Source organism: Ictalurus punctatus, chromosome 12, assembly GCF_001660625.3.
Source record: "Ictalurus punctatus breed USDA103 chromosome 12, Coco_2.0, whole genome shotgun sequence".
In the NCBI taxonomy this organism is placed as follows: domain Eukaryota; kingdom Metazoa; phylum Chordata; class Actinopteri; order Siluriformes; family Ictaluridae; genus Ictalurus; species Ictalurus punctatus.
The window spans coordinates 1,187,632-1,197,501 of record NC_030427.2 but is presented as its reverse complement, the minus strand read 5'-3'; the positions used below and the strand labels follow the sequence as shown (position 1 = coordinate 1,197,501).

General features: G+C 39.0%; 1 long non-coding RNA gene across 1 annotated transcript; it reads left to right on the top strand.

Annotated features, from left to right (window-relative positions):
- The first annotated feature begins 3,134 nt into the window (after window positions 1-3,134).
- LOC128634139 (uncharacterized) lies at window positions 3,135-9,328 on the top strand. The gene is made up of 5 exons (XR_008397381.1): window positions 3,135-3,837; window positions 4,899-5,035; window positions 5,134-5,225; window positions 5,303-5,386; window positions 7,184-9,328. It is a non-coding gene; the product is annotated as an uncharacterized LOC128634139 (long non-coding RNA).
- Window positions 9,329-9,870: the final 542 nt, after the last annotated feature.

Sequence of the window (9,870 nt, the reverse complement as noted above, 5' to 3'; positions counted from 1 at the left end):
CCAAGGAGGGAGACAGGACGCCAGTTCTTTAAGCTACCAAGGTCTCCTTTTTTGGGTAACAGGGTAATTACAGCTCTCCTACAGCTAAGGGGTAAGACTTTTGTTTCCATACATCTGAGTATGACAAAGTGCAGGTCTGGGCCAATCAAGGACCAGAATGTTTTATAAAATTCGGAGGTCAATCCATCCAGCCCCGGTGACTTTCCGTTTGACAGTTGTTGAGCAGCTGTACTGAGCTCTTCTAAGGACAGTGATTTTTCAAGTTCGTTTCTCTCACCCTCGCTCAGCTGTGGTAGTCCATTCAGAAGTTCATCAGTTGCTTCAGGATCACATGGTTGACTATTGTACAGTTCCTCATAAAAAGATAGCGCTTGTAGAATGATGTCATCTTTGTCGGTAGTTTCTTGTCCATTGGGTAGTTTCAAGTGGCTGATGGACTTCTTCTCTCTGTTTTTTTTCTCCAGTGCAAAGAAGAAAGATGTAGATGAGTCCATTTTAGTATATTGTGTAACCTTGGCCCGCACCATGGCACCTTGATCTCTCTCTTCATACAAGTTTTTCAGAAGAATTTTATATATATATATATATACAGTGAGGGAAAAAAGTATTTGATCCCCTGCTGATTTTGTACGTTTGCCCACTGACAAAGAAATGATCAGTCTATAATTTTAATGGTAGTTGTATTTGAACAGTGAGAGACAGAATAACAACAAACAAATCCAGAAAAACGCATGACAAAAATTTTATAAATTAATTAGCATTTTAATGAGGGAAAAAAGTATTTGACCCCCTCTCAATCAGAAAGATTTCTGGCTCCCAGGTGTCTTTTATACAGGTAACGAGCTGAGATTAGGAGCACACTCTTAAAGGGAGTGCTCCTAATATCAGTTTGTTACCTGTAAAAAAGACACCTGTCCACAGAAGCAATCAATCAATCAGATTCCAAACTCTCCACCATGGCCAAGACCAAAGAGCTCTCCAAGGATGTCAGGGACAAGACTGTAGACCTACACAAGTGTGGAATGGGCTACAAGACCATTGCCAAGCAGCTTGGTGAGAAGGGGACAACAGTTGGTGCGATTATTCGCAAATGGAAGAAGCACAAAAGAACTGTCAATCTCCCTCATCCTGGGGCTCCATGCAAGATCTCACCTCGTGGAGTTGCATTGATCATGAGAACAGTGAGGAATCAGCCCAGAACTACACAGGAGGATCTTGTCAATGATCTCAAGGCAGCTGGGACCATAGTCACCAAGAAAACAATTGGTAACACACTACGCCGTGAAGGACTGAAATCCTGCAGCGCGCGCAAGGTCCGCTGTTCAAGAAAGCACATATACATGCCCGTCTGAAGTTTGCCAATGAACATCTGAATGATTCAGAGGACAACTGGGTGAAAGTGTTGAGGTCAGATGAGACCAAAATGGAGCTCTTTGGCATCAACTCAACTCGCCGTGTTTGGAGGAGGAGGAATGCTGCCTATGACCCCTGGAACACCATCCTCACCGTCAAACATGGAGGTGGAAACATTATGCTCTGGGGTTTTTTTTCTGCTAAGGGGACAGGACAACTTCACCGCATCAAAGGGACGATGGACGGGGCCATGTACTGTCAAATCTTGGGTGAAAACCTCCTTCCCTCAGACAGGGCATTGAAAATGGGTCGTGGATGGATATTCCAGCATGACAATGACCCAAAACACACGGCCAAGGCAACAAAGGAGTGGCTCAAGAAGAAGCACATTAAGGTCCTGGAGTGACCTAGGCAGTCTCCAGACCTAAATCCCATAGAAAATCTGTGGAGAGAGCTGACGGTTCGAGTTGCCAAACGTCAGCCTCGAAACCTTAATGATTTGGAGAAGATGTGCAAAGAGGAGTGGGACAAAATCCCTCCTGAGATGTGTGCAAACCTGGTGGCCAACTACAAGAAACGTCTGACCTCTGTGATTGCCAACAAGGGTTTTTAAACCAAGTACTAAGTCATGTTTTGCAGAGGGGTCAAATACTTATTTCCCTCATTAAAATGCAAATCAATTTATAACATTTTTGACGTGCGTTTTTCTGGATTTTTTTGTTGTTATTCTGTCTCTCACTGTTCAAATACAACTACCATTAAAATTATAGAATGATCATTTCTTTGTCAGTGGGCAAACGTACAAAATCAGCAGGGGATCAAATACTTTTTTCCCTCACTGTATATATATATATATATATATATATATATATATATATATATATATATATATATATATATATATAGAGAGAGAGAGAGAGAGAGAGAGAGAGAGAGAGAGAGCGAGAGCGAGAGAGAGCTTCTAAATACTAAGGAAATTGAAAAAGAGCCCTGAAATGTTAATGGAAATCATGGAAGAACTTTGAGACTGAAAAGAGAGGAGAAGAGTCTCCTAAAACTGGGGAAAAGAAAACCCTCTCAATATTATGAAACTTGGGGAACAGCATCACAAAGATGAGTTGAGACGTGTCTTTCATCAAGTCTGGTGAAATTGAGAAAGATCCAAATTGAGAACGAGGAATTCAAAGAAGCGCATCATGATTAAGAATGTGCCTTTCAAGAGGAACATGAGGAAGAGCTGATCTAGCCTGGCAACGCTGAGAAAGAGTCTTTTAAGACCAAGGATGTTGAGGAGCCTCTCAAGCCTGAGGAAGGTACGGAAGAAGTTCTCAAAAATAAGGAAGTTGAGGGAGAGTTTCTCCAAAATAAAGAAGTTGAGGACGAGGTTCTCAAAAATAAAGAAGTTGAGGAAGATTTTCTCAAAACTTAGGAAGTTTAGGAAGAGCCTTTCAAGCCTGAAGAAGTTTAGGAAGAGTCTCTCAAGACCAAAGTGTCATGATTCCCCCTTGAAGCAGCGTGCTCTAAGCGCGAATGCGTGAGCACCTGCTTTTCCGTTGTTGACCGTAGTGACATCTGGACACGTGTGTTTTGTTTATGTTTCTGTCATGTCTCCTCCCTGTTCTGTCATTGGCTGGGATTTCACGTGGGTCTGTATTGCTCTCAGCTGCTAGCGGTTTAGACGCTGATCATGTCCACATATATACCGCGCGCCTCCCAGCACACAACGTGGAACATTATCGTAGAGTTAGTTTAGTTCGTATCGTATCGTATCGTATCGTATCGTATCGTATCGTAGTCGTAGTCATAGTCACGGTCCATGTTTAGAGTTAGTTCGCGCTGGATTATCCGCTCCCAGTTCCTCGTCATAGTTCGTTTCTCGTTTTGTTTATCGACCCTGTTTTCCGTGACCATGACCTAGATTCCAGCCTTGCCCCGTGTATGCCTGTTTTCCAATCGCCTGACCTCTTGCATGTTTGCGGATTACGTTTTGGATCACATTTTGGATTTGTCTGCCTGTCTCTCTTTCAAATAAACAACTGTTCATCCTGCACTTGCATCCGTCCTATCTCCGCTCCGTCACGATACGTGACACAAAGAAGGTGAGGAAGACTTTCTCAAGACTTAAGAAGTTGAACTGAAAGGAAGTGTCTCAGGTCTGAAGAAGTTGAAGGAGAGGTTTAAAAAATAAGGAACTGGAGGAAGTGGTTCTCAAAACTGAGGAAGTTCAAGAAGAACCTTTCAAGCCTGGGGAAGAAAAGGAAGAGTCTCTCAAGACCAAGGAAGGTGAGGAAGATTGCTACAAAGCTGAAGAAGAGTCTCTCAAGTCTGAAGAAGTTGAGGAAGAGCGTCTTCTCTTCTCTCCACTTGGGCAGGAAAACCATCCATGAGCTGCAGTAAAATGTAGCCTTAGTGTTTGTTGATACAGTGGGGGTCATGATGTCTGAGTCCAGCAGCAAGAATTGACCATTTTACTCAACTGGCCAGGTTGGTACACCTGCTGAATAAGATGTTTGAAACCTATTTGACTTGTCGAATAGAGTGCTTTTCAGTACAGAATCTAACTAGAAAGATTACTGGTAGATCAGAGAGAATAGTCGGGAACATATAAAAGGATTTGAAAACATCTTTTCCTACATCTTTGTGGGATTATATAACCGACTTTAAGTCCGGCAGTAACACACAGGTCTTTTTTCCAGAAGTGTACTTAACTCCAGAGGTAGCTCAAATAAAAAATGGAGAAAATGTAAACATTTTGTTATCTTTTAAAGGCTTGCAAAGTCTACCATTTTCCATGGTGAACAAACAAAATGCATATATTTCCTGTGTAAAGTCCTACTTTGTCGGACATCTAAGGGGGAGGAGGCATACAGAATGGAGGACTCATTTCTTGACCGGGAGATAATGAACCTTCATGGCAGTTATTGTATAAAAACCCTCTACCAAAAAGTTCTGTTGACTTACAGTGGCGGATTTTACGTTGTGCATTACCAACAAAAGTGTTTTTGTTTAAATGTAAATTTGCACCGTCTCCACTGTGTACTTTGTGTGATGAACTCGATACTGTGTTTCATGTCTTTTGTGAATGTTGTAAATTATCTCCGCTCTTTAATCTATTGTATACAATGTTTCGTAGTTTGGGGATCATTTTCTCTAAAACAGGGTTTATTTATGGGGTAGATATTCTCGCTACAGGCAGGAAATCTGTACCTATTCGGATTTTTTGGTCGTCAAGCAAAATTAGCCATTTGGAAGGCTTACAAAATGGGATTGGAAGGGAAAGAAGTAAACATGGTTAAATTATCTAAGGCCTTGGTTGAGTCTAGGATTAGATTAAAGTACAAATTTTACCAAATGAATGGTGATCTTCCGATGTTTGAGAAGAAATGGTGTGTAAACAAAGGGGTAACTTATAAGAGGCGAGAATCTCTTTTTCAATTGGTAATGGTCGTTAAAACAATGTGTTCTGTATGGTAAGGTTTTTTAAATTGTAAAATAAATTATATTTTAAAAGTCAAAGTCTCTCTCTCTTCTCTCTCTCCCCATAGATGTGTCGTTATCTGTAGCATCCCTGCTGGTGCCTCTACAAATTACACCTGCAACATGAGGGGTCGTCATGTGAACATCATTCCCGATGTTATCCAGGCTCTCACGCTCTGTGAAGTGGAAGTCTATGGGGTTCCAGGTTACACTTTTGCATCCAGTTCACAATTTCATATACGTTTGAAGTCAAATTAAGTTTTACAACAGCTGCTAAATGTCAATACTGTTAATTTTTTTTAGTGCCTGTTACTAAGAGGGCATTTCTGAGATTGAAGTTTAACAGCAGTGAGGATCTTATGAACCCTACTGTGAGGGACAAAATTCTTCAAAAGGTTTGTGTTTATGACATGTATGGTAGATTCATACATACACAAATAAATAAATAAATAATAGTACTTTTTCATCATAGATGATATCTGCCAATGTCCAGCCTTCAGTGCGTCAGATCCGTTGGACTAAGGAACCAGAGGTGGAAAAAGAAACTTAAAAAACGGTAGGAAATATCACTACTACTACTGCAATAATAATAATAATACAACTACTTCTACTGCTAATAATAGTAATATAGCCATAAGAGGCAGTCTGTGGGGTCCAAACACTCCCTGCGTATAGCACCCCCAGTGGCCAGTTCTTGTCAAGTTTCATAGAACAATAGAGACCATATGTGAACTTTCTTACACATCACATTTTGTGATGATAACTCAACGCTAGTTGTGTAACCTACCTGCTGAAAGCCGACTGGCAGAAGGCAGACATTTCTGAAGTAATTCAGTTACAGATTAGCAGAAAGCGCACAGCAAATTCTGCTCAATTGGAATTTTGGTTCCTGAGAAACAGCTATTTGAACTTAACGCTGACCCTTATGAACATGAACAGCACGCCCCAGGTAGCCAATTTGAGTGAGATTGCATCAGATACTGTGGGGTCCTTCCCTGAACTTTATATTCAAGTTTTGTGGCAATAGCTTAATGGGAAACTTTTCAATTATCTGATAGGCCAATGACAGGCATGTTTTTTTTCAGTAATTAAGTCATTATGAGAATCTATTATAGATTAACACATACTGTATATCTACCATACCAAATTTCAGCTTGATCAGACATACAGTTCCTCATAAACAGCTATCTGATCTTAGCTCTGCTCCCTTTGTATGACCAAATTTGGCACATAGCAAAAAATGCTAAACTAACTTTTGCCAACTAGTGCTAGGATGTTTGGCCTAGCTTCAGAAATTTGGTGACAGTCCTCAATAATTAATTTTTGGTGTGATGCTCACTAATTATCAAAAACATGTTGACATTTGTAAACAGCAACATCTCACTTTCCTGGGTAATGGGAGGGAGTACTACAACCCCAATTCCAAAAAAGTTGGGATGTTATGAAAAATGTAAATAAAAACAGAATGCAATGATTTGCAATCTCATAAACCCATGTTATTCATGATAGAACATAAAAAACAAATCAAATGTGTAAACTGAGGAAATGTAGCATTTAAAGGAAAAAAAATAGGTAACTTTGAATTTATGGGCGCAACACGTCTCAAAATAATTTGGGCGGGGCAACAGAAGGCTGGAACAGTAAGTGTTACTAAAAAGAAACAGCTGGAGGAACATTGTGCTACTAATTATGTTAACTGGCAACAGGTCAGTAACATGATTGGGTATAAAAAGAGCATCTTGGAGAGGCAGAGTCTTTCAGAAGTAAAGATGGGCCTCTGTACACCAATCTGCGAAAAACTACAACTACAATTTGTGGAACAATTTCAGAATAATGCTCCTCGATGTAAAATTGTGAAGGCTATGACTATCTCATCTACAGCACATCATATCATGAAAAAATTCAGAATCTGGAGAAATCTGTGGCCCGAGTCTCTTTCCATAAATCTTAAATAAACACCTCCTTATAGATAGCTTCACCATATCAATGACTAAAAGTTTTTATTAAAGTAGTACAGCACAAATCTGTTTATTATTAGACTTTGATTATGTGGAATGTTTGCCAGAGAAGTCTCTGTGAATGATTTGCTATCATAGAAAGGATAACTTATTACAATGAGCACGTTAATATAAACCTGAGATATGAATTGCAGCCTTCAGACCTTCTGACCTATCAGATTCCAGAGTGCAACAGCAGTGTGATATAATTTGTATTAAATACACTAAAATCTCTCTTGATAGTTATATGAAATTTGCAGAACATCAGTTTACTGTTACTTATTTATTAATTCATTGATTTATTTCTTTTACCTGAGTGATATTACAGTCAAGAATTTTGTCATTCTGACTTACAGGTGGCAGAAATATATCTGAAACAACAAGAAAAAGATGAAGTGGAAGAAGAACTGTTCAAAGAACAAAAAGAAAAAAAATCAAATGTGTGAGGTTTGGGTGTAGCACTTGAAAATACTAGCTAACTGATGTTATAGGTTTATTAATTAGAAGTACTAGAAGTTTTTTAGTTTATTTGTTTGGGAAATGTATCTATGAAAAATTACCACATGGTTTGTACAAGGTGCTTGAATTTGGCATTTGGAAATATAAGTACTGGAAGACCTTAAATAGCCTTTTTTTATGTAACAGTGGTTAAAAAGTGCTTGAATGTTATTTATTTATTGACTTTTTATCAATCACTTTAAAGGGTTTATTTTCAAAAGAACATGAATACAACCCTTTCACTCAAAATATGACTCCCCGCTGCAGCCCCTCCTCCTCCTGCTGTTCACTCATTCATTTTAACAGGCTTCGGACCACTTCTCAGACCCCTTTAGCAACTTTTTTTTTTTTAAAGCACCTAGCGACATATCTAGAGACTTTTCAGACAAACCTTAGCTACTTTCCGTAGAAGAGAATGGCCAGTACTGCCTGGTGAGTGCGAGGTCCTGCTTTCAGAAACAGAAAAAATATGTAAATGAGAACAGCTTTATTGGGAATTCGGCTGTATTAAAATTCAGCATGTGAGCACAGAGAGTAGGATGTATTATCAAGGGCTGACTCTAGGCAGAGTGAAAATACGATGCAATGGTGAAATTATGGTGAAAATGAAGCAATGACTGGGAAATACAAATTTAGTCCATCACGGCTGGGAAAAGGGGCTATATTAAAATGGTTGTTTAAAAAAATATATATATTTATTATTATTATTATTATTATTATTATTATTATTAATAATATTTTTTGGGAAATGAAGGATATGTTTGAATGACATCTCTTGTATAGTCCTTGAAAGAAAAAAGTGCTCAAAGTCCTTGAAAGTCCTGGAATTTCATTATGAAGCATCTGTACAGTACATCTGTACTGTACCTGTTATATGTACTATGCGATTGATGTATTAAACATGCCTCTTGATTTCTGGGTTTAGCATAGTTATACCTCGGTTTGAGTTTAAAACAATTGCTAGATTTTCTGGTAGAATATTGCTAGTTAAGTTTCTCTCACAGATATTATTGAGTAGATAAAGTATATTCAGTAGCTTTTCTGGGATAGTGAGAATTTAGGTTAATATAGTAGAAAACAAAACACTCAGATTATCCTGGTTGTAAGAACTGCTCATTCATCTGTACACCTTTACAGTTTTCACTGCAGATATATCATCAGCTTTATCGAACAATACTCAGAATCCTTGTCACCTCCCAGCCAATCAGTCATCACAGTCATGATGAATTTTTGTATGGTTGGAAGCATGTTTAAAACACAAAGTGCTGTGATCATGTAAGAATGAGGTTTTACTCACTGGCATAAATGTGTTCACTTTAAACTTTGTTCCTTCCCTTAAACACTTAACTGCTTGAGAATTTCCAATGTTTGTAGAATGATGATTCTCAGTACAGCACATTGCCAAGTATTAATGGGCTTTAAATTTATTTATTTGTGACAATTATGGGATTTTCTAATTTGTTTAATATGTGAACTTCTTATCACTCCACCGTAGAAACAAAACAAAAAAACCCCCAAAACACTAAATGTTAGCTTCATCTTCTTTTAATTTGATTGTCAGTGCTCAACTCAAACCAACAGCAGTATTATTAATAATATCAGGAATGATTGTGTCTAAAATCAACCACTAATTATATCCCACTTGTTTGTTTCTAGATTGTATGATTTATTTAGCCAAATCTAAACTCACTTCTCCATTTGTGTAACTGGATACTCAGGATAATAAAATTTCACTCTCGTTTCCATCCATCCCCATTTTCTACATCTCCTATCATACAGGAACCTTGAGCCTATCCCAGAGATCATAGGGCACAGGACAGGGTACACCCTGGACAGGGTACCAGTCCATTGCAAGGCACACTCACATATACATTCACACACCCATTCATACACTACAGACACTTTGGACATGCCAATCAGCCTACCATGCATGTCCCTGGACAGGGGGAGCAGCACAGGGAGAACACGCAAACTATGCACACACAGGGTTGTGGTGGGAATCAAACCCCCAACCCTGGAGGTGGGAGGCGAACTTGCTGAGAACTAAGCCACCGTGCGCCCCACTCTGGTCTCTTTAATTTAATAAAAATGTGACACACAGAATAGCACAATGTGCTATCAAATAAATAGTGGGTGACTGTTTTCTTTATAGTGTATATGCACTGTGAATGACTTCTTATTTAAACACATAAATGTAACTGACATGCTGCTTTATTAAATCATAGCAACTTGAGCACCTGCCTAGCCCAACTCTGAATATGAGGAACTTTCCTACACAACTATTGACATAACTAATGGTCTGCACTTATATAGTGCTTTTTAACCTTAGCAGTGTTTCCCATTCACCCATTCTCACACCAATGGTAGCAGAGCTGCCATGCAAGGTGCTAACCTGACATCAGGAGCAGCTTGGGGTTCAGTGTCTTGCCCAAGGACACTTCGAGTCATGTGGGCCAGGAATCGAACCTCCAACCCTACGATTAGACAACCTACTCTACCACCTGAGCACAGCCACCAACTAGATAACTAGATGTTTAAGTCAGCT